This window comes from Rhineura floridana, chromosome 4 (assembly GCF_030035675.1).
Source record: "Rhineura floridana isolate rRhiFlo1 chromosome 4, rRhiFlo1.hap2, whole genome shotgun sequence".
Classification (NCBI taxonomy): domain Eukaryota; kingdom Metazoa; phylum Chordata; class Lepidosauria; order Squamata; family Rhineuridae; genus Rhineura; species Rhineura floridana.
This window is the reverse complement of record NC_084483.1, coordinates 159,895,818-159,918,361: the sequence shown is the minus strand read 5'-3', so window position 1 is coordinate 159,918,361 and position 22,544 is coordinate 159,895,818. Positions and strand designations below refer to the sequence as shown.

The 22,544-nt window shown below is 43.4% G+C and overlaps 1 protein-coding gene across 4 annotated transcripts in view; it reads right to left on the bottom strand.

Moving 5' to 3' along the window:
* Positions 1-21,194, bottom strand: part of TOGARAM2 (TOG array regulator of axonemal microtubules 2) — a 108,466-nt gene extending 87,272 nt beyond the window's left edge. The window contains exon 1 of one of the 4 annotated variants that reach the window (XM_061624961.1): positions 21,046-21,194. The gene's annotated coding sequence lies outside the window, so the exon portion shown is untranslated. Of the gene's footprint in view, positions 1-1,658; positions 1,723-1,745; positions 1,970-6,664; positions 6,858-21,045 lie in introns of those variants that run through there. The other 3 variants (XM_061624963.1, XM_061624960.1, XM_061624964.1) reach the window with 3 other exon arrangements.
* Positions 21,195-22,544: the final 1,350 nt, after the last annotated feature.

Below are 22,544 nucleotides of genomic sequence, written 5' to 3'. Positions count from 1 at the left end.
GATCAGAAGGAAGGATTCCTGCAGACTCATTGCTCCTCCCAATAACTAAACAGAAGCAGAACAACGTATGCCAAATAAATATACAGACAGAATGTGCTTGATTGAGAAAAGCTAACTTCTGCAGCCTTTCTTGGCACAAAAATTTGGGTTACCATAATGGCAGTAAATCTGGATTTGTTTTTAACACCCTGTTCCCTGCCCCAGTCTATAAAGAGAACAGTGCATGCCTGACATGATTGCCTCTCAGAACTGACATGCGTGAGCAGACAGAAGAGTAAATGCAGCTTATAGGCCACAGGTGTGAGAGGGCGCATAGTATATTTCATCCTAGGATGTTTGTGCCTTACAGTTCAACACTGGACCTTAGACAGTAGGCTTAGTATCACAGGGGGTATCTGATAATCATAATCATAGGTTAATGGCAAAAAGAAAAAACAGGCATTTACCAGCTGCATTAAAGGGGAGGGGAAGAGGAAGATTAAGTATTTTCTCCCTGATCTTTGGTGCATTTTTCTAAGGTCAGCTCTGAACTGTAACTCTCTCAATCCATACTCATCAGCTTCAACTTCCTGCCACTAGGAATGGCCACCAACTTGGGTCACTTTAAAAGAGGATTAGACAAATTAATGGAGAAAAAGGGTATAAGTTTCTAGTAGCCATGATGACTATATTCTCCCTCCGTAATTGGAATACCAGTTACTGGAAAATGCAGGAGGGAAGAGTGCTCTTGCACCCATATTGTACTTGCAGGCTTCCCATGGCATCTGGTTGGCCACTGTAAGTATAGGATGCTGGACTAGATGGGCCACTGGCCTGATCCAGCAGGCTGTTCTTATGTTCTTATCCTGCATGTGTTGTCTGTTGCATCTTATACACTGAGTCGCATTTCACATAGGTGTGGTTAATGTGTATGGCAGGGTTCTAATACATAGGCCTGCAGCAGGGTTATTCCTAGTCTAAGGAAAGGGAGGGGGAGTCTGGAGGCTAGATTGTACTGAAGGGGGACAATGCACAGTTAATTCATTGTTCGTTATTTCTGAATACAACATTAGCTGTCACACATTCAACTTCCTAGTTAGCTATAAGCAAGAAGCAGAAGCTAAAGCTAAGGCAAGGGAAAAACTCTATATAGTTCAAGTTTCATAACTCAACAGAAGAAAACAGATGACATCTACATACAGGATATCCTTCCTCAGGGAAGTGTCTAGATTCACCTTGTCCAACCTGATGCCCTCCAGATGTTGTGAACTATAACTCCTATCAGTGCCAGACAGTATAGCCATGCTGATGGGAAATGTAGTCCAAAACATCCAATGAGGGCACAAGGTTTGGGAAGGCTGGTCTAGATTACTTGGCACATAGGAGGGAGTAGAGATAAATAGGTTTTAAATTCCACCTCTCTGCCTTTGAAACAGAAATAAAGATCATGAGGCCAGAAGAAATTACATAGGGTTGCCAGCTGACCAAAATGCATCTAAGCTCATTTCAGTTTCTTGAGCTGATTAATCAGTGGAAGTCTGGAGATAAGATGTTGCATTTTCATGGAGATATACAGCATTGTGACCGACTAATGTCTGCAAACAAACTGATTCTTACAAGGCATGGAAGCAAAAGTTGGCAACCCTAAATTACTTAAGATATTCTATAGTTCCACTTACCACCAAAAATGAGGTTGCAACTCTTGGGTCACTTTGACTCTTTTGCACCACATTTGGCTCAATCTGCAAGATAGATGAGATCCTTACCTGCCTTTTGATACTTTCAGGGCAAAGCAGTCTTTGCAAACACCAAGAAGCATCTCTACATCCCTGGGCCTTCACAGAACAGAGCTGAGACAGAATCTCCCGAAGTAACAGCAAGCAAAGGATTTGTCTCTAGAGATGGAAGAGAGTAACCAGCAAACATCTCTAATAATGAGCTGAGGGATTGCCTGCCTCATATTCCTTAGAGGTGCGAAGAGTCTCTGAACTTGCTTGTCAATGACAGGAGGATGTCATCTCTGAAAATGTTCTCAGGAATCTTCAAAAGGAAGGAGGAGCCCTTGTCGAGAGTTGAATGCTCCCACCAGTTGTGTTTTTTCCAGAGCTTTGTTTCTTGAGACTGTACCCATTTGGCAAAGAGAGGCAAATTGCACTTCAGCAAACTAGCTCTTTTGCATAGTCTTGGGGTTTGCCAACTGTGTACAAGGCTGCTAACTGACAAAGATCCATCTATTCAATGGCAATTCTCTCTCTGCCGCTGTCCCACTGGTCACTTTATTTATTGATCTAGTGCCATCAGTGTGCATGATTCTTCACAGAGTACAAGAATACAGATCCCTGCCTCTTACAGTCATAACATTCAACACAGTTAAAATAACACAGAAAGGGAAGGGAACTGCAGGCAAGAATAAAGAGGGGAGCAATGTGTGATTCTTTCACATACATAGATGAGGGCTGCATACACACCATACATTTAAAGTACATGGCTTCCCCCAAAGAATCCTGTGAGCTGCAGTTTGTTAAGGGTGCTGGGAATTGTAGCTCTGTGAGGTGAAAACTACAGTGCCCAGGATTCTTTGGGGAAGCCATATGCTTTAAATGTATGGTGTGTATGCAGCCTTGGTTACATAGGGTGTAAAAACTAGTGGGCTGAACCAAAGGCTTCATGGAAAAGGAAGACTTCTGTGTTGGAGATGCTTTTTAATAAGCTTTTAAACCTTTTTTAAAACAATATTTTTAAACCTTTTTAAAAATGTCTTTAAAGCCTTTTTTAAAACAATGTTTTTTAAAGTTGTTTTGTTTTAATGTATTTTAATGTCTGTTTTTATTATGTTTTAAAGTGTTTTGGTACTTTTGTTTGCCGCCCTGGGCTTCTGCTGGAAGGGCGGGATATAAATGAAATGATAAATAAATAATAAATAAGACTTTGAGGAGGGATCTGAAGAAAGTGAGAAAGGAGGCATCATACAGGTGGTCTGAGAAGCATATGAGAGGCAGCAAAGGAGGAAGGGTGATATCTTTTCAGAGATCAGAAGATCTTAGCTATATTTATTGACTAAATTTATATCCTACCTTTCCTCCCAAAGGTGCCCAAGGCACCAATCACATCTGTGATAAAACAATGCAGTTAAAAACAATGCGTGCCACCCCAATCTCCAAGCGGTGAGATTTCCAGGGGTCCCTGCACTCGTCCTGGGTTTAGTTTCCTTGGGAAGAAGGTCAGCAGAGACTGTAGTGTCTTTATGAGATATGGTTTGTTTATTTACACACATTCCAACCTGAGCTTAGGATGGAGGGGTTCAAGGCATCAGCAGTCCAATATCCAGCTTTTCCATCAGGGTTACAGGAGGCATCCTAAAGCCATGGTGTAGAGACCCAGTCTCTCTGCCTGACTCCAGTTCCCAGCCTTTCTCAAAACTTGTGTTTTAAGCCTCTCCTCGGCCCCAGAAGGGGGGGGAGGCTCTCCTGAAGAGTTTCAATGACAAAAGGATCTCCCTGGCCCATTCACCAGTTGATGGGAACCTAATAGACCCATTAACCCACCTGGCCACTTTATTAGCTTAACAAAGAAACTCATCTGACCAGCAGAGCGAGTTTTTCACCCCCCAGGTGCAAGTCTCCAAATCAGAGGCTGGAAGGGGACTCACAGGAATTATCCATCTCAACCCCCCCAAACTCACAACACTATTTAAAAATAAAAGCATCGAAAACATTTAAAACAATAAATACAAGTAAAACATTAAACAAATTTAAAAACAGATATGTATTGTATTTTATTCCTTGCTGTGAACCGCCCAGAGAGCCATAGGCTAGGGGCGGTATAGAAATGGAATGAAATAAATAAAATAAAATAAATAAAAATAACCAAATCATTTGTCTGGATAGGCCCTCTGAAACATAAAAGTTTTCAGCAGGTGTCAGGCAGAGCAATCCAAATCATGGGAAGCCAGCGGGAGGGGGGCCAGCAGAGGAAGTGGTGGTGGAAAGCTCCATGGCATCCAGTCCCCATTTGGGAGCTGCCGGGCTGGCTGAATGTTGGCTCAGTCGGGAGCCATGTGCGGGGGCCAGAATAGGAAAAGGTGGCTCCTGCGAATACCCCTACTGGGGAGTAAGTGCTCCCTATTGACCACTATGGAAATTATTTTACTCAGCCAGCTTATTGGCCAGTGGAAATTTACCTAGATTGGGACCCTTGGCCCCTACTCTGCCATGTCTCCAGAAAGCCCCACTTTTGGGCCTTCCGTCAACTTTCTGTCCACCAGGTTGGGCCCTTGGCTAAGCCTGCGGGATCCCGACAGCGCTGTGACTGAACTGGGATGAGGGGCTTCTGCCAGCTGAGCCTGGCAGAGCCAGGAGCCTGCCAGCTCAGCTGGGGGTCTGCCACATCCAACTCCCTCCAGCCTGGTGCAAATACTCATTGGATTGCTCCCTAAAACAGTATAATGAAGGTGTTTGTGTAATGTCAATACTGTCAACAAAACAGAATTAAGCTACTAGCTAGGAAGTCTTTGAAAATCTTTTTTCTCAAACAGTAGCATGAGACATATTGAGCCAAGATCCAAATTTCTTTTTTAAATGCTTCATATTTAGAATTTGCTTTCCCCCTTCCTATGAAGTACTTAAAATTACACTTTTAATTAACCAGCCATCAAAAAGCCATTGCTCTCTGACTGCTCCACAGTTACTGCTTGAGTAGTCAAGGGTACCCATTCTGGAAAATTTCTGAACCATTTAACAGAGGCTGTTGAGCAATTACTATATATGTTTAAGGAACAAGTTTTATTTTCACTCAACTGAAGAAGTAGAGTAAAACAAATAAAGGTTTGCATTTGGGGCTGATTGTGTAGGTAGACCTGTGCTTCCTGTTTCTAGTACACCCAAACTGAACTGAGTTGTATTATAACCAGTGAAGTGGGATCCCCTGCTTACTAACACACAGTGCATTATTATCACTGAACGCATCTTACTAAGGTACCCAATTATGAGCTGCTTAAACTGAAGCAGGGAATGTCCTACTCAGGGATAAGGTTTGCAAACTTCCTGTTTTTTAGACATTGTAATACCTTGGACTGAGTACTTCCAAAAATGTGCAGAGTTTATTTTTCCAGAAGAAGACAATATTTCCAATAGAAGGGTTTAGACACAGTGCCACTGACCATGTGCAAAATGCCTTCCCCTGTGAAAATAACACTCCTCTTTTTTCCAGAGTCTGACTGGGCTTGCCACTACATCCTCAGCCATCTCACTAAGGCAGTGACAATTCCACCAACCCAGCAGGACATTTCAGCTGAGGATGAGAGCTTCAAACTCTGCTCTGAGATGGTTGGATGATGCACGATGTACCTGATGGACAAACATATGAGGTCTTGCCAAACACACCCTGCAAAATAGCACCAGCCACCTCCGTATGTTTCCTAGAAAGGAGTAAATCTCCATATGCTGGTGCAGTGTGCATGTGTTTGTGTTCACAAGAGCACACTGAGTGTTTCCAGACAACCTGTTTATGGAGCATTCATCCTGATTTATTTGCAGGGAGATTAAACAACATTGGCTGTTTAATGAGCATTCATTCTGATTTCCTTCATTTCTGATTTCAACTTGGATGGCTTTAATAGAAGATTAGACAGATTCATGGAGGATAACCCTAGCCACGATAGCTGTGTTTTGCCACCATAGTCAGATGCAGCAAGGTGCTGAAAACCAGTTGCCAGAAGCTGCAGGAGGGCAGAGTGCTCTTGAACTCAGTTCCTGCTTGTGGGCTTCCTACAGGCATCTGGTTGGCCACTGTGAGAAAAGAACGCTGGACTAGATGGGCCACTGGCCTGATCCAGCAGGCTCTTATGTTCTTATGATTGTTGAGAGGTTACATGTTGTTGCATAAATGCAAGTGTTATCCCACACTTCATGGTGCATTTTCTCATCACTTTCATTATCACCAAAAAAATCAAATGGGGGGGGGTGTTGCACAAAATCTCCCAGTCACCTGTAATTTTACAACCTGAATTTGCCAATATGTGATTGAATCCCACCCCAAACCAGCAACAGTCTGGAAGCAACCATTATTCACAGGAAACAAAAGCACAGTACACTACAAATGAAGCCACCACAAATGGAGCTCACTTTCATTGTGGTAATCATGAACCATCACTCTTCTTCTTCTCCTCATTTTATTTATTTATTTATTATTCCATTCGTATCCCACCCTTTCTCCCAACAGGAGCCCAGAGTGGCTCTCCTCTCCGGCTTACCCTCTCCTGCTCCTTCTCCTCTCTTAAGGGGTAGAGAAACTGGTCAAGTATCCCCTTGCCTTCACAATTTCCTCATCACATTTGAACATCCCTGTCATCTTTTGTGCGAGGGTCACTTGTATGGCCCATTCTCAGTTCTCTGAGGGCTGGTTGACAAGCTGCAGTTCCCGAGGTTCCTCTCTGGGGTGCTCTGCTTCTCCTCAGAGCATTTTCACAGCCCCTCAGTTCTGGGGAGGTCTACACTAGTTTGAAGTGGAATATACCTCTAATTCAGGGATGAAAAGCAAATGACATGGCAGTTACATAACACTCTCCCTAGCAGAATACTGTGTGCTCAGCTAAAGTATTTGGTACACAGTCAATGTAAACAGCTTTTTAAGAGACAGACTGGCTCTCAGAGAGCAGCCAGAAGAGAATACAGTTCTGGTCACTCACCTGCTTTACAAACTCCTCTGTACTTCAGGAACCCGATTTTCTTGTTTTTAAATTTGCCATCCCTTGCAGAATCACAGAACTTGCTGCAAGAGTCTTCCCCCTTAGTAGTGATTCTGCCTTCACCAAAGTCAGATGGCAGTTTTGGAAAAGTGTGGGTACCTCCTTCTCAGGCCAATCCTTGACTGCCCTAGGTTAACAAGCTCACACTTAACAGGTTATACACACAGAGCAGGCAAACAGTGTCACATACCGTGAAGAAACAAGGCTGCATAGCAACCACTTCTTCAAAGAAGTCTTGAGATACAGGTGTGAGGAAGCGTCTCCCTGGGTGTTTAAATGGCAAGCACCTGAGTGACCTTGACAGCACCCAAACTCTTAAGAAGTCACAGGCTCCAAATAACAATGGAAAGGGGTTATGCATTGGGGAGTTCTGCCTGCCCGTGACCAGCTCCTAGAAGCAGACCCATAAGAGCAAAAAATAAAATACCCAACAGAAAAAGGATGTTTTGAAATCTCCACATTTTATGACAGAAGAAACCAGATTTCTGTAAACTGATAGGATAACATATCCATCTTATACCCTTCCTTAAACTGTGTTTTCCTTCAGGAAGGAATCATTCATCATTCTACAGTACAACTGAGGGTACATATATCATATATCCTCAAAACAATCCTGTGAGGTAGGCACTGCTAGTTATCAATGAGGATGCCTCCATCAGAAGTAGAACTTACAACATATTGCTTTGAAATTATTATGGTCCTTGTAACACCTTCCATTATGTCAACAACAGCATTGTGCTATTTTTGGGTGGGATTCAATCACATATTGGAAAATTCAAGTTGCACAATCAAAATTGATTTGGCTCTCTTATCCTCAGCACCACCACTACCAATGTTTTTGCAATAAGGAAAGTGACAGGAAAATGCACTGGAAAGCATGGGATAACTTGCTTGATGTAATGTCATATAATCTCCCCCAAACAAATCAGAATTATTGTTGAATAAATAGCCAACACAGTCTAACCTCACTGCAAACTTTATGTGAACAAATCAGGAAGAATGCTCAACAAGAAGGTCACCCAGAAGCTACCATAATTGACTCTGGCCTAAATAATCAACCCATTTTTGTTCTCATTGCACTTTATATTTAACTCCCACTATGGGCACTGCAGCAATACAAACATAAAGAGCAAGAGTATTCTTTTGTGCAAACAATCTTAGCACAATCCTATCAAGCTAGATACACCAAGGCTCCATATTCACTCTTTACTTTGTGTAGCTCTAAGTGTAGTGGCCACATAATTGAAACCTATGAGGCACCTCATTTCCAATTAGAGACACTCATGTTAAGAAATATCTGGCATACTGATATTGCCAATGTTGCCTGTTTATTTTCATGTTTGGAATGAATTCTATCTACCTAGGGGTAGAATGTTGAATGATTTTGAATTCATTTCCATATTTATTCCCTTCCCCTCTCCCAGCAGGAGGCATGGACTCAGCTTTCACTAAAAAAAAGAAAGAATGTCAACTGGACATCTATAAAAAAAGTTAGAAAGCAAAATGTGATGGCAATGTTCTAAGGCTTATTGGGCAAATACAGAGGCACTGCTGTTACTAAGGTTGCTTAGTCACTCAAAATCACTGTTGCTGAACAACCAGAAAGAAGGAATGTTTGGCATTTCTTGTATTTTCCCTGCTGAAGGGATTCGCTTTCTTCCAACAGGATCAGCTTGAAGCAAGAAGTACAGGTATAGGAACAAAACGAATGATGCCTTTTGCCTTTAACAGCTGTGCAGGTCTCATAAATTAAACAAGGTAAGCCTTTTCTAGTATGGAGAAATACAATTATAGGGAAAAACTTCATCTTTCTGTCGGTCAGACATCTTATTACTTGTGCATGGCCCCAATTTACTTTTGGGCTCTATACTTCAGCACAGCAGCTCGTAACATTGTGAATGCTGAAAACAAAGCTGAGGATGGACTTTATCACACCTTTGCTGTTGAAATAAGACTCTTTGATCCTGAAAAATATAGCTATGTTGGTTTCTCAGTGGAGGCCACTGAGGCTACTCTCTGCACCTCTTTCAGCTTAAAGGGGCCCACAGAGGGTAGGTACCTAAGGATCCCCCAAATCCTGGAGTCGCCCATCTGTAGCAACAGCAGCAGCAGGACTCTTCCATCTAAATCAGACAAACAACTTATTCACTGGAAACCTGCTGAACCAAAGGGCACTGGACAGTCCTCTGGGTAATCAGCCCCAGAAATCCTGATGTGCTCCAGTCAACATTGGACGTTCTGCTCCATGTCTCCCCCACCAGCTAAGGCTTGGCAGGTGGCCACAAGAGACAGGGCCTTCTCAATTGTGGCACCACTGATGGAATACTCTCCTCAGAGAAGTCTGTCTGGCCCTGTCACAATTAAACCTTTGCCATCTAGTGAAAACGTGGCTGTTGGTGATAGCTGACTGATGATAATATTATGATTATCTATGCTGCTGCTTATAGGAGTTGGATTTTTCCTTCTGTTTTTTGGTTGATTTCAGCTTCTGTAATGTTCAATAATTTTTTTTTAAGTTTGGGTTTTTTTTCATACTTCTAGGAGTGTTTTTAATTTTTATTTATTTTATTTATTTTATTTCATTTTTAAACCGCCCATAGCGAATAGCTCTCTGGGCGGTGTACAAAAGATTAAAAGTACAGAAATACAAAATATCACAATAAATAAACTGAAACAAAGAGATTTAAAATTGTAACATTAAACGCATTAAAATGCCTGGGAGCATAGCCAGGTCTTAACCTGGCGCCGAAAAGATAGAAGCGTCGGCACCAGGCGTATTTCTTCGGGGAGGCTATTCCACAATTCGGGGGCCACTACAGAAAAGGCCCTAGATCGAGTAACTGTCCTCCGGGCTTCCCGATGGGTTGGTACCCGGAGGAGGGCCTTAGACGCTGAGCAAAGTGACCGGGTCGGTTCATAGCGGGAGAGGCGTTCCACAAGATACTGCGGTCCCACGCCGTGTAAGGCTTTATAGGTCAAAACCAGCACCTTGAATCTGGCTCGGAAGCAAATAGGTAGCCAGTGCAAACGGGCCAGAACAGGTGTTATATGCGCTGACCGGCTGGTCCTCGTCAGCAGTCTGGCTGCTGCGTTTTGCACTAGCTGAAGCTTCCGAACTGTCTTCAAGGGCAGCCCTACGTAGAGCGCATTACAGTAATCCAACCTAGAAGTTACCAGAGCATGAACAACTGAGGCGAGGTCATCCCTGTCCAGATAGGGGCGTAGCTGGGCTACCAACCGAAGGTGGTAGAATGCATTCCTTGCCACCGTGGCCACTTGCGCCTCCAGAGACAAGAAAGGATCGAAAAGAACCCCAAGACTATGAACCTGTTCCTTCAAGGGGAGTGTAACCCCATCTAGAACAGGGTAAGCATCCACCATCTGGGCAGGGAAGGCATTCACCAACAGTGTCTCAGTCTTGTCTGGATTGAGTCTCAGTTTATTAGCTCTCATCCAGTCCATTATCGCGGTCAGGCAGTGATTCAGCACATCCACAGACTCACCTGTAGAAGATGAAAAGGAGAAATAGAGCTGCGTGTCATCAGCGTACTGGTGGCAACGCACTCCAAAACTCCTGATGACGGCACCCAGAGGCTGCATGTAGATGTTAAAAAGCATGGGGGACAAAACCGACCCCTGAGGGACTCCACAATGGAGAGTCCAAGGAGTCGAGCAATGTTCCCCAAGTACTATCTTCTGGTGACGATCCGCCAAGTAGGAGCGGAACCACTGCCAACCAGTGCCTCCAACTCCCAACTCCGCGAGTCTCCCCAGAAGGATACCATGGTCGATGGTATCAAACGCCGCTGAGAGATCAAGGAGAATCAACAGAGTCACACTCCCTCTGTCCCTCTCCCGACAAAGGTCATCATACAGGGCGACCAAGGCTGTTTCAGTGCCAAAACCAGGCCTAAAACCGGATTGAAACGGATCCAGATAATCGGTCTCATCCAAGAGCACCTGGAGCTGACCGGCAACCACCCGCTCCAGAACCTTGCCCAAAAAGGGGACATTCGCCACCGGTCTATAGTTGTTCAGGTCATCTGGGTCTAAGGAAGGTTTCTTTAAGAGAGGTCTTACTACTGCCTCCTTGAGGCTACTAGGGACTACTCCCTCACTCAAGGAGGCATTTATCACTTCCTTGGCCCAGCCGGTGGTAGTAGTCCTGCTAGCCTTCACTAGCCAAGATGGACAAGGATCTAGAGCAGACGTGGTCGCCCGCACCAATCCAAGTACCTTGTCCACTTCCTCAAGCTGCACCAACTGAAACTCATCCAATAATGAAAGACAAGACCGTTTTCATACTGTTTTTCATAGTGTTTTCTCATAGTGTTAGCTGCCTTGGGTCTTCTTGCAAAAGAAATAAAGAATAAACATTTTCAAAATAAGGCTACAATGCTGCCCCCACTTAACTGGGAGTAAGTCCCATTGAACTCAACACAATTTGGTCCTGCTTCTCGTTCTCTCTGAGGCTTTCACAGAATCATTGAATAGTAGAGTTGGAAAGGGCCTATAAGGCCATTGAGTCCAACCCCCTGCTCAATGCAGGAATCCAAATTACAGCATACCCAACAGGTGGCTGTGCAGCTGCCTCTTGAATGCCTCCAGTGTTGGAAAGCCCAGCATCTCCCTAGGTAATTGGTTCTATTGTTGTACCATTTAACTCGGTATCCTCCTGGATCGGCTCTGTGGAATGGGAATTGGGGGCACTGTGTTACAGTGGTTCCAGTCCTACCTACAGGACTGAGTCCCAACAATAGCGCTGAGTGATTGTTTTTCAGCCCCTGGCAGTTGCCCCTGTGTTGAGCCCCAGCTCCCCCAGGTAGACCAGGGAGAGGTGTTGGAGAAGGATGAGGCTTTCGAGGGCGTTGAGGGAGGGGGAGATGGTGATGTTCCCACGGACAGCCCCCTGTCGACATGGATCTCGCTCTGTCTACAAACGCTCCAACAAAGCCACTGAGAAGCGACCTCGCACACCTGCCAACTCTACCCCCTGGGATTCCCCGCCTGGCACTTCAAACGCTTCCCCGCCAACCTGCTCCTCGCCCCCTGAGGTCGAACTGGCACCTAGCAAGCCTGTACTGTCAGATGTACAGCCGGAGGATCGTCCCCCCTCACCCCGCACGAGATGACTCGAGAAGCAAGACGGTTAGAAGGTGATACTTCAGAGGAGTCAGAGATTACAAGCAAAGACCTTTCCTATTTAAGGCAGCACCCCCCTGATTGGGGTGCTGAGTCAACTTATTCCACATGCTGCATGCCTAGGTAGCTCAGGTAGAAACATTAGTGAGTTAGCATAGACAGGTCTATGAAGCGCACTGCTTTTGATGTAACTGTTACTCTAATAAAACAGGAATTAATTCCAGCCTCGCCTCCATCCTGTGATTTGCGCTCTGGGCAGGACAGCTTGACTCAGCCACCATCTCTCTTCCCCAACGCTTCCATGACTGACAACATGGAGACTAGCGGCACCGCCTTGTATGCTGAGCTCCAGAACCTCCAAGCCATGACCCAGAACTTACAACTTCAGAACCTTCGAGCCCTGATTGCCTAGGGAGGCACACCACCGGCGGCCACACCGCCTACCAGAATCAAATCTGCCATGGGGCTATCCTGCCATTATGGTGGCCAGAGTGACCACCATATTGCTTGTCCAGTGTGAACTATACATACTCTTATGTCAAGCTGAGTTCCCAACTGAAAACTCGAAGGTGGCGTTCATCATCAGTCTTCTGGAAGGGGAGGCTGCCAAATGGGCCACCCCGTACTTGATCAGAAATAACCCCGTCCTGGGCCAATATACCACCTTCATTGCTGCCATGAATGAAATCCTCAATGGGAGGAGATGGTAGCCTGCCAGCTAGGAACTCTGAGACAAGGAAAGGGATCCATGGGGGTCTACACTAATACGTTCCATATCTTAGCCCAAGAGACCGAATACAATGACCCGGCACTGATGTACTTTTATCGGAATGGTCTGAGTTCAGAGATGCCACCCGGGACTTTGTCGGAGTTGATCCAGTTGTGTTTACAGATTGACGGTAATCTCGAGGGCCGTCATATGGAGCGCAAAGTGGAGACAATCCGTTCCCAGGCACCACTACCTCTCTCCCGCATCTGTTATCCTCCTAGTGTGGGAACCTCGACCTTGTCAGGGGTGAAGCCCATGCAAGTCGGTGGAGCTTGACCACGTTAGTCAGAGGAGGAGAAGGAGAAGTGCAGGAGGGAGTATGCCTATACTGCAGAAAAGGGGGCACCTGGCCCGAGGATGCCCTTCCAAAACCAAAAAAGCCCTGGTGCTGGAAAACTCCAGATTCCAGCTCTTGTAGAGGCTAAAGAGTTGGGAGCCGAGTCAACGAAGCGGCCTCATCAGCAGCCCCTTCCGTTGCAAGCCACTCTACTCATGCCGGTTCAACTGATTCTGCCTACGGGAAAGAGTTTCCAAGCCAACGCCATGATTGACAGTGGAGCTTCATCAAGTTTCATGGACTGTGACTTTCCCTGTGAGCATGGTATACCCCTTCAGACGCTCACACAATCCTTGTCCATTGAGACCATTGATGGGCAGCCCCTAAAGTCCCGAACTGTGGCCAGGGCAATGAAGACGCTAGGGGTGGAGATCCCGTGGCACATGGAGGAACTTATTCTTTGCAACTCCCTGCCCACTGACATCAGGCAGGTGCCTTCACTGTTTTCCTTTTGCTGCCTGCTTAAAACTTTTCTGTTTACGCAAGCATTTCCAAACACATAGATGTTGATGTATTTTAATCTTTTTAGTTAGTAGCTGTTTTAATTGTTTAAAATATGTTTAATTACTTGTTTTTAACTGTTTTTATTGATAATTTTAATGTTTTTTGTAAACCACTTTGTGGTCTTTACATCCAAGCAGTATATTCTTCTCCCAGGCATTTTAGCATGTGTTTTTAATTTTTTTTTTATAAAGGGTTTTTAAATTTGTATATTTGTATATTTGCTTTTAATGTTTTTAATTGTTGTAAACCACCCAGAGAGCTTCAACTATGGGGCAGTATACAAATGTAATAATAATAATAATAATAATATACATTTTGTTAAATAAAATAAATTTACTTCTGAGTAGAGATACGTAATGTTCATAAATAAACCAAACTGCACACAGAAAGGATGTGTGTATGTGTGTACACAACACTTCGTATAAGAATTAATTAGAGCCCAACAAATAGGTCCACTTTTCATACAGAGCTGCCACTTATCAGACCTAAAGCAACAGAAAGGAATTAATAATTCACCACCATGGATCTGAATGGGGTCCTGCAGAGATAGAGAAGACAGTCTGTGCAGTCAAGAGCATGCTGACTTCTGAAGTAGCCTCCAGTACTAAAACAAAATGAAACACACTATTGATAGAAACAAGTTTCTGGGAAAGACGATTATGTAATATACACTACTGAACTTATTTGCAAAAAATCCCTGTGCTGTTTTTCATTTCTTTCCATGCTTCTCCCTCACACGCAAAATTGCTCTGCAGTATTAGGAAGTTTTTGAGTAGGTTGGGGTTTTTTTACTATCTGTTCATAGGCACAGAGCACCTGCAAATTCTACATCCTGACATCTGGGATGTAAAGCATGAATAGCACATGCAATCTAAGTATAATTGGTATATCCCGGAGAATCAAAGCATGAATATTTCACATTATATTTCCTGTGGGAGAAGTAATCACAATCCACGTTTAACCATGAGAAGCGGTGTCAGATTGGTTAGTCAGTTCCAATTCTGCTTTAGTTCTTATTCCAAATTTATCTCAAATAGATTTTGTTTAAGTATGGTGACCTAAAATGTTAATGATAACACTCAGGGAGATTAAAGTCCCCAGCTTTCTTTTTCTCTTTGGTTGCAATGCATGGCAAGCTAGCCATGGGCAGCAGTCACTACCATGAACAATCTAGTTTTTTATCTACCTCCACAAACTGTCCCCCCTCTCCCCAAAAGTGGGGTTTGCATAGCATGACAGTGGTGCACCGACAGCTAAATCCTATACTTGGCAGAAGGTGAGCATAACTGGCTCATCATGCACCAAGAGTCTACGTATGCAGGCTTTCTCCTACAGCTACCAAGTTACAGACGGTTGTCAGATTAGATCTCTGTTCTCTTATACAGGGACTGTTATGTCTGGCTGAGGTAAGTTACTGAACGGCATTGTTAGCAGGTGCTGCCAAAGATGCCACTTATGGATCTGAAGGTGAATAAGACCTTAATTGAATTAATGTTAATAATAAGAAAAAGTGAGTATGGCAAGACTTTCTTTTGCATAAGCCATTCTGATTCTTCCAAAAGGCTTGAAGGCAATCCATTATTTGAAAGCTCCCTGAGCTACAATTAATTCCCAAGCCATAGGGACAAAAAGTCAATTAATGGGAAATTAAAATATATAGATGGCTTTTAGATAGGAGCAGGGCCGGTGCCAGAGGGTGGCCAGGTTGAGCCCTGGCTGGGGGCCCCTGCAGCCCAGAGAGGCCCCTGAAGGGGCCCTGCTTAGGATAGGAGGGTGGCACTCCCATTCCGTGATCGGCGGCAGCATTGAGTCCTGCAACCCGAACCTGCTGCAGATTGTGGAGATGGAGCTCCAAAGCACCCTCCCCAGCACAGACAGTGCAGGCTTTAATAAGTCCATATGCACGTCTCCCCTACCTCTCCCATCACCCAATATGCCTGCCATCACCCACAATGGCAGCGGGGGCTTCCCTAGGGGCTGATGCCCCCACAGCCGTCTTAGTTGATGGCAGGCATGTCCACTACATGTGCACGTCATTCACATGACATGAGAGGTAGGTGGGGCTTGCAGGTGGGCTTATTAACCCTGCACCATCTGTATCAGAGGGATGTTGGGCTATGGTGCTCTGGGCCAGGGGCAGGCTGGTACCCAACGGCCCAGTCATGCCTGGTGCTGGCCGTGGACAGGAGGATAGTGGCAGAATGTGCTTGGAATGCCCTTATTCCACAAATACTCAAAACAGAACACTGTAAATGCAATATGGCAAGTTCAATGGTAGCAACTAACTCCTGGAACAATGCACTTAGGCTTCTATAACACACTCAAAGCACATCCTCCCCCACCTATGCCTTTATTGGTTTGCACATGATCTGCTCAAGTGCATAAGAATCACACGATCCAAAGATAATCTCATTAGGCTTCCTGTACCTTTCGTCCAGTTAATTGTATATACTGGCTTAGGGTTGCCATATTGCCCGGTTAGCCGGGTTTTACCCGGATTCTATGCATGCCACCCGGCACCCGGCTAGCCCTTTAGGTGGCCCGGATTCTCAGCTTTAATTTTTTTAAAAAATTAAGTTTCTAGGTGGTCGGGTTCTCGAGATATACATAAAAACATCAGCCGCCCCCCCGACTGTTAAATCTTTCTTTAAACAGTACTGTATAGCACTTCGTAGCTTTAACCCCGCCCTTTCAGGATTGCAGCCAATCAGGGATTGTGTTTCAGTTTCATTGACTTTAGGCAGTGTCTAGAAAACAAAATGGTGGTTTCACCCCCTGTTTATCTGAAAATCTCATAAATTGGGTAAGTATATACATTTCAGGTTTTTTTCCTCTTGTGTGCAGGAGTCAGATCTTGGGCAGTGTTTTGAAAACTTTCCCAGTGCTTGCTTTTTGTAAAAGCAATGCTAATCCCATATGCCCAGAGTAAATCCCATTGAATTCAATAGGACTTACTTTTGAGTAGACATGGTTATGAATGTGCTGAAAATCAATGGGACTTTGGAGTGAATGTAAAAAAGAATTGTGTTTGTGCCCTCCAGTCCTATTTTAAAGCAAGTAGGCAGGGCTTACTTAGGTATTACAGTTTTTATTCTGTAGGAAAGTAATACTGATTTTTTTAAAACTAATACTGATTTTTCTGCAATGACCAACTGGTTTGACAATAAACTATTATATGGGCTGTATGTATTTGTACATCTGCAGTGTCTGCGTGTGCCTGTGCGTGTATGGAATCTTTCCGACACCCCTGTGAGGTAGGGTTGGAAACCAAGGCAGCTCACAACAAGAAATAAAGCCATTTAAAATCAAATAACCATAAAAACAAGTATAAACAGTTGCAAAACAGCGTAAAGTGGCATGATTTGGAATTTTGGGTTGTGTGAATGAAGTTGCTTATCACTTGAAGTTGCATTTCTGTCCCTGTTTGAGTAAGCCCCACTGAATACGCTGGGACTTGCTTCTGAATAAATAAACCTAGGATTGCACTATAAATATCTTTACAGTTTGTGTAAATAATAAATATATTTGATAGTCATGCTTTTATATAAATATTTCTTCATTTATCATATTTTTGGTTGTGAGATGCTTAGTTTTCTGCCTTACTCATAGGAATCTTGTTGTGGTAGGTATGGAAAGTGTTACTGCCTTTTGTGTTGTTTTTTTCCTATTTGCATTTCACTTATCTTTAACCTCACTCCGTTACAGCCATAGAAGCAACAGCAGCATATGCAAGATAATTAACTCCCATTAGTGATAAGAACAAGAATTTATAATTATTATTTCAATTAAAACAAGAGGCTTATCAATACTTTGAAGAGGACCAGATATTTATTTTCTTTCTGAGCCCAGGACTGGGTCTTTCATGATGCCCGGGGGGGGGGGGGGAACAGGAGAGTAGTCGATAAGACAGACATCCTGGCATTGGTAATCTAATTAGCAAGGTTGTTGCACACTTCCAGGCCCAGTTTCATTTTGAGTATGGAGGTGGAACCTGTGTAGATGTGGTTGATCAAAGGGAGAAGAAATTTTGAGTTAAGCAAAGCTCTGCTTTTATAAAACCTAAGAAACATACAGATACTTTGAATGTCTGAGTGCCTGCACCAGTGGAATACTGGAGGAACTTGTAAAGCTTGCTGCAACAGTATTTACAACTGAGCATGTGGTGTGAAAGACTCCTTTTCCTAACATTTTGGCTTCTTGTTTTTCTCCACCCACCACATCTTTGAAATATATCGTATATGGTTAACCGTACTGTTGCCCTGACTTACTTTATGTTTGTTGCTATTTTGTGTTTTTATTATGTTTTTATATTGATTGTGTATTTTTGTTTTTATTATATTTGTAAGCTGTGCTGAGCTCTGTTTTTAACAGCAAAAGGGCAGGATATAAATTCTCTTAATCAATCAATAAATACTCCATAGTGTTGGAAACTAGAGTCTAGGCATTTAAGGCTAAAAATGTTGCTTTTAAAAAAAAGATTTCTCACATCTTTCCCCAGTTTTTGGTGGTAATTCCTAGGCACAAAAACAAAACAACTGGACAATCCAAGTATTAATATGCAAATATTTGCATAATATGCAAATAATATGCGAATAATTTGCATAATATGCAAATACTTTACATAATATGCAAATTAATCTGCCCGGATTTGTGGAACTGGAATATGGCAACCCTATACTGGCTTAATGGTACACTTCAGCTTTACCATCAGCTGCACAGATGTAGCTCCTGCTCAGATTGTGTTCACTCTGGCTAACACAAAGAAGAAAGCAAGAGAAAATATGCTCTTATTACAGAACAGGGTTAAAATAGGGATGTTAATAAAACATCAAAAAAGGGGTTTCACATGAATTTTTTTGAGTGGTTGCTAGGATTTGGCCTAAAAAAGTCTTTTAAATTGCATTTTATTACATTGAAATATGAAATAGCTTTCCTCCACTAATAACAAATTTAAAGCAAGAGGCATGCTCTTGCTTGAATTTAGGATCAGAGTTGAAAGAGATTATATGGGGGAGCTGCAAAATATTATTTGAAACTAAAAACAGGCCCAAGTGTTATTGTTAAATGCAAAAATAAAATAAAATAAAATAAACATTATCTCAAATTTACAAATTATATATGCATTCCACTCAGCTTTCACTGAGCTTGGTAATTTTTGCAGAGAGTTGGAGGCGAGAGAGGTGACACTGTCATGAGCTTTGTCAACCCAGGTGAGCGGGCAACCAAGCAAATGAACGTGGGGGAGACTTGGCTGAGCTGGGCATCAGGGAGCAGAACAGGGAGGGGCTGAGACGGCTGTGAGGGGAAAGAAGGAGGTGGCAGAGAAAGGAGGATAAGCACCAGCATGGCAGGATTGGGCTAAGGCTGGCGATGGGCCCTTGTGCTCCTGGACCCTCAGCCAGTGCCCCACCTGGCTGCCCACTAGCACTGGGCCTGAGCCCTCTTGCCTAATGTGCTAGCATTCTTAGCTACTGTTTTTAGAATACTATGTTGGACCATAATGCAGCAAGAATGAAGGTAAGCTTATGGATTTTATAAAGGTCCCCCATGGATGTATTTCATAATGTATTTCTTAGCAGAGGTAATACTGGGGAAGCTTTTATATTCTTCTTCAAGGCAGTACTAGTTCTTCATATCTTATACCAGACCCAAGTGTCCATCAGCAATAGTCCACCCCCAAATAGTTGAGCAACTGGGGGACTACAAACATTTTTCATTCTGCCAAACATTATAAAGACAAACAAGAAAGTCCACCTTTAACTCCTTTAAAAACAAAACAAAACAATGTTTTGATTATCTTTGGCAGGCTCCTTCATATCACTCTGAGTAGATATTGCTGCCTGATTGCACAATCAAGATGAGTAACCTGTTTGTTATAGCCTGAGAAAATGCCAGTGATTTTTTCTAAGAAAGAGGAAAACGCAAATTTAGAGAGAAACTCGTCTGCTCTTAAGTGAAGGTCTTGGGAAAAAACTAGATTATGGACTAGAACCTTTCAAACTGAGCCACATGCTGTGTCAGGAACTCAGGACAGTATGGAAGGAAAGAAAAGGTCTAGAGCCTCTCCTAACATTTTTTGCAGTCATTGTTAATAGATAAAGAAGGTGTGCTTACACACACTACAGTTACAGCACATCCCCCTCAAAAAAAGAATCCTGGGAAATTTAGCTTCAGTCCCCCTCACATACCTACAATCCCAAGCAACAATGGTTCCCAGGATTCTTGGGTGAGGGCAGAAATGTGTTTTTAAATGTATGGAGTGTGTGCAGCAACTCAGCAACCAACCATTGGAAGGGCAATGCTACAAAAAGAGAACTGTATTCAAGACCTGTAATAGAAAAAGACATAACAATAAGCAATTTATGGACAGGTCATGACCCAGAGGAAATATTCTGCTCACATAACTGGTAATATCTACAATGGCAAAACGACTCCACTATATGCAGAATGCAGAAATAAGATTAGCACAGTTTAAATATTAAAAAACAAGGATACAGGCCAGAATGCCTGACCTCAGAGATCAGCACAGTAGTTTTAAATCGGGACTATGATATAAAATAGGATTGTTGGGATTTTATTTTATTTTTTTTTAAAGAGGGGTTGCCTTTGTTCAATGTAACCACACTTTAATTGAATTCTACTTTTCAGCTTCATAAATTAAACTGAAGGACCACATTCTGCATTCTCCCATGCAGTCCTGTCTGTCCACAAATTAAGATTGTCATGAGGTGCCCTTCTCCAGGTGCTCCCACCTTTAGAGTTGACCTGAGCAGGGAAAGGGCCTTTCCGTTGTTTATACCCAAGCTTACAGAATGCTCTTTGCAGAGAGGTTAACCTGGTACTTTCTTAGTTCAGTTTTAGATGCCAGGTTAACAACTTTTTGTGTGCCCAAGCTGTTTAGGAAACAATAATATGGCAAGAACTCTGCACTGATGGGTTTAATAGCTCCCTACCCCACCCCTGGTATTGTATTCTTGTATTCTAATCAATTTTTGTTTTTAGCCTTCCAACTTGTTGCTATTTGGGTGGGTGTTTTAATTGATTGTGATATTTTAAAGTATCTTTATTGCTGAGCACTTTGGTAAATTTGGTTCAAACTGAAAAGCATGAGATATAGTTATTGACACACACACACAAAACACAAACACACACACCACATTAGGGAAGGCCAGCACAGAGATACACACATTCCTGACTAGAGCTACTTTTGATCGGAACTGTGATTGGCTTCTCACAAACCTCAAGAGCATATGTTTCCTAAACCCAACCCAAACTGAGCAAGCACCCTGTTAACTCAGTTTTTTTAAAAAAAGTTATTGCCTCCACACTTTTCCAGTGATACCAAAGGTCATTGCAATGCATTGCTGTACATTCAAGTGCACTCTGCCAAGCATGCTAGTAGCTATTACAACTCTTGGAGTGTTCTAAGAAACAGCTCACTTTAGAGCAGTAAATAAACCCTATTCAGCTTCGGTTTTCCCAAATCAGCTGCACTTGCCAAAAAGTAGAAACTACTGCAACACAAAAGGAACATATGCTACAACAGTGACAAAAAGAAGAGGAACCTACGTCCATTCTCATCCAGATACCCCCAGCTAACACTTGGGAGATTGTTTTAGAATTTCTACAGTGGGACAGGTCTGATTTGGGGGTTCTGCACTCCCCAAAACATCCTTTGCCCCCTCTGGTCCCCTTTGTGGAATGTGCACCCCTTCCCAGCTGTAAAACCCCTGTTACCGCTAGCTAAAGAATTAAGCTTGCTAGCAGTGTATAAGGAGATTCATTAATGCATTAGGCAAGTGTGATTTGATTGGCTCCTTTTTTTAGGCATTTGGCACACAGGATGCAAACAGATATGTGGGACCTTGGTGTCAGGGGAGACCAGGCGACCTGCCAACTTACTAGCTTTAAAAAGGAGAAAGAAAGCCAGTGCCAGTTTCTGAGTCCCAAGGGATTTAAAATCAAAAGTCAAATCAGTGGTGCCCAAAAAAGCAACAAGCAGAAACTTGTTGACGTGAGAACACCACATTATTGCCTCTGTAACATTCCACTGACAATTATTTATTTGTTTATTATATTTATATACTGCCCCATAGTCGAAGCTCTCTGGGCGGTTTACAGCAATTAAAACAATAAAAACAAATATACAAATTTTAAAACACACAAAAAAAATTAAAACAGAATTTTAAAAAAATTAAAAACAATTTAAAAACACATGCTAAAATGCCTGGGAGAAGAGGAAAGTCTTGACCTGGTGCCGAAAATATAACAGTGTTGGCGCCAGGCGCACCTCGTCAACCAGATCATTCCATAATTTGGGGGCCACCACTGAGAAGGCCCTCTCCCTGATTGCCAGACTCCCAGATTCCCTCAGAGTAGGCACCTGGAGGAGGGCCTTAGATGTTGAGCACAGTGTACGGGTGGGTTCATGTTGGGAGAGGCGGTCCATCAGGTACTGTGGTCCTAAGCCATGTAAGACTTTATAGGTTAAAACCAGCACCTTGAATCAAGCTCGGAAACATACAGGCAGCCAATGCAAGCGGGCCAGAATCGGTTTGGCCACTGCATTTTGCACAAGCTGCAGCTTCCAAACTGTCTTCAAAGGCAGCCCCACATAGAGCGCATTGCAGTAATCTAATTTGGAGGTTACCAGAGCATGGACAACTCAAGCCAGGCTATCCCTGTCCAGATAGGGGCATAGCTGGGCCACCAACCGGAGTTGGTAGAAGGCACTCCGTGCCACCGAGGCTACCTGAGCCTCAAGTGACAGAGATGGTTCTAGCAGAACCCCCAAGCTACGAACCTGCTCCTTAGGGGGAGTGCAACCCCATCCAGGACAGGTTGGACATCCACCATCTGGTCAGAAGAACCACCCACTAGCAGCATCTCAGTCTTGTCTGGATTGAGCCTCAGTTTATTAGCCCTCATCCAGTCCACTGTTGTAGCCTGACACTGGTTCAGCACATTGACAGCCTCACCTGAAGAGGATGAAAAGGAGAAATAGAGCTGCGTGTCATCAGCATACTGATGGCAACGCACTCCCAAGCTCTAGATGACTGAACCCAACA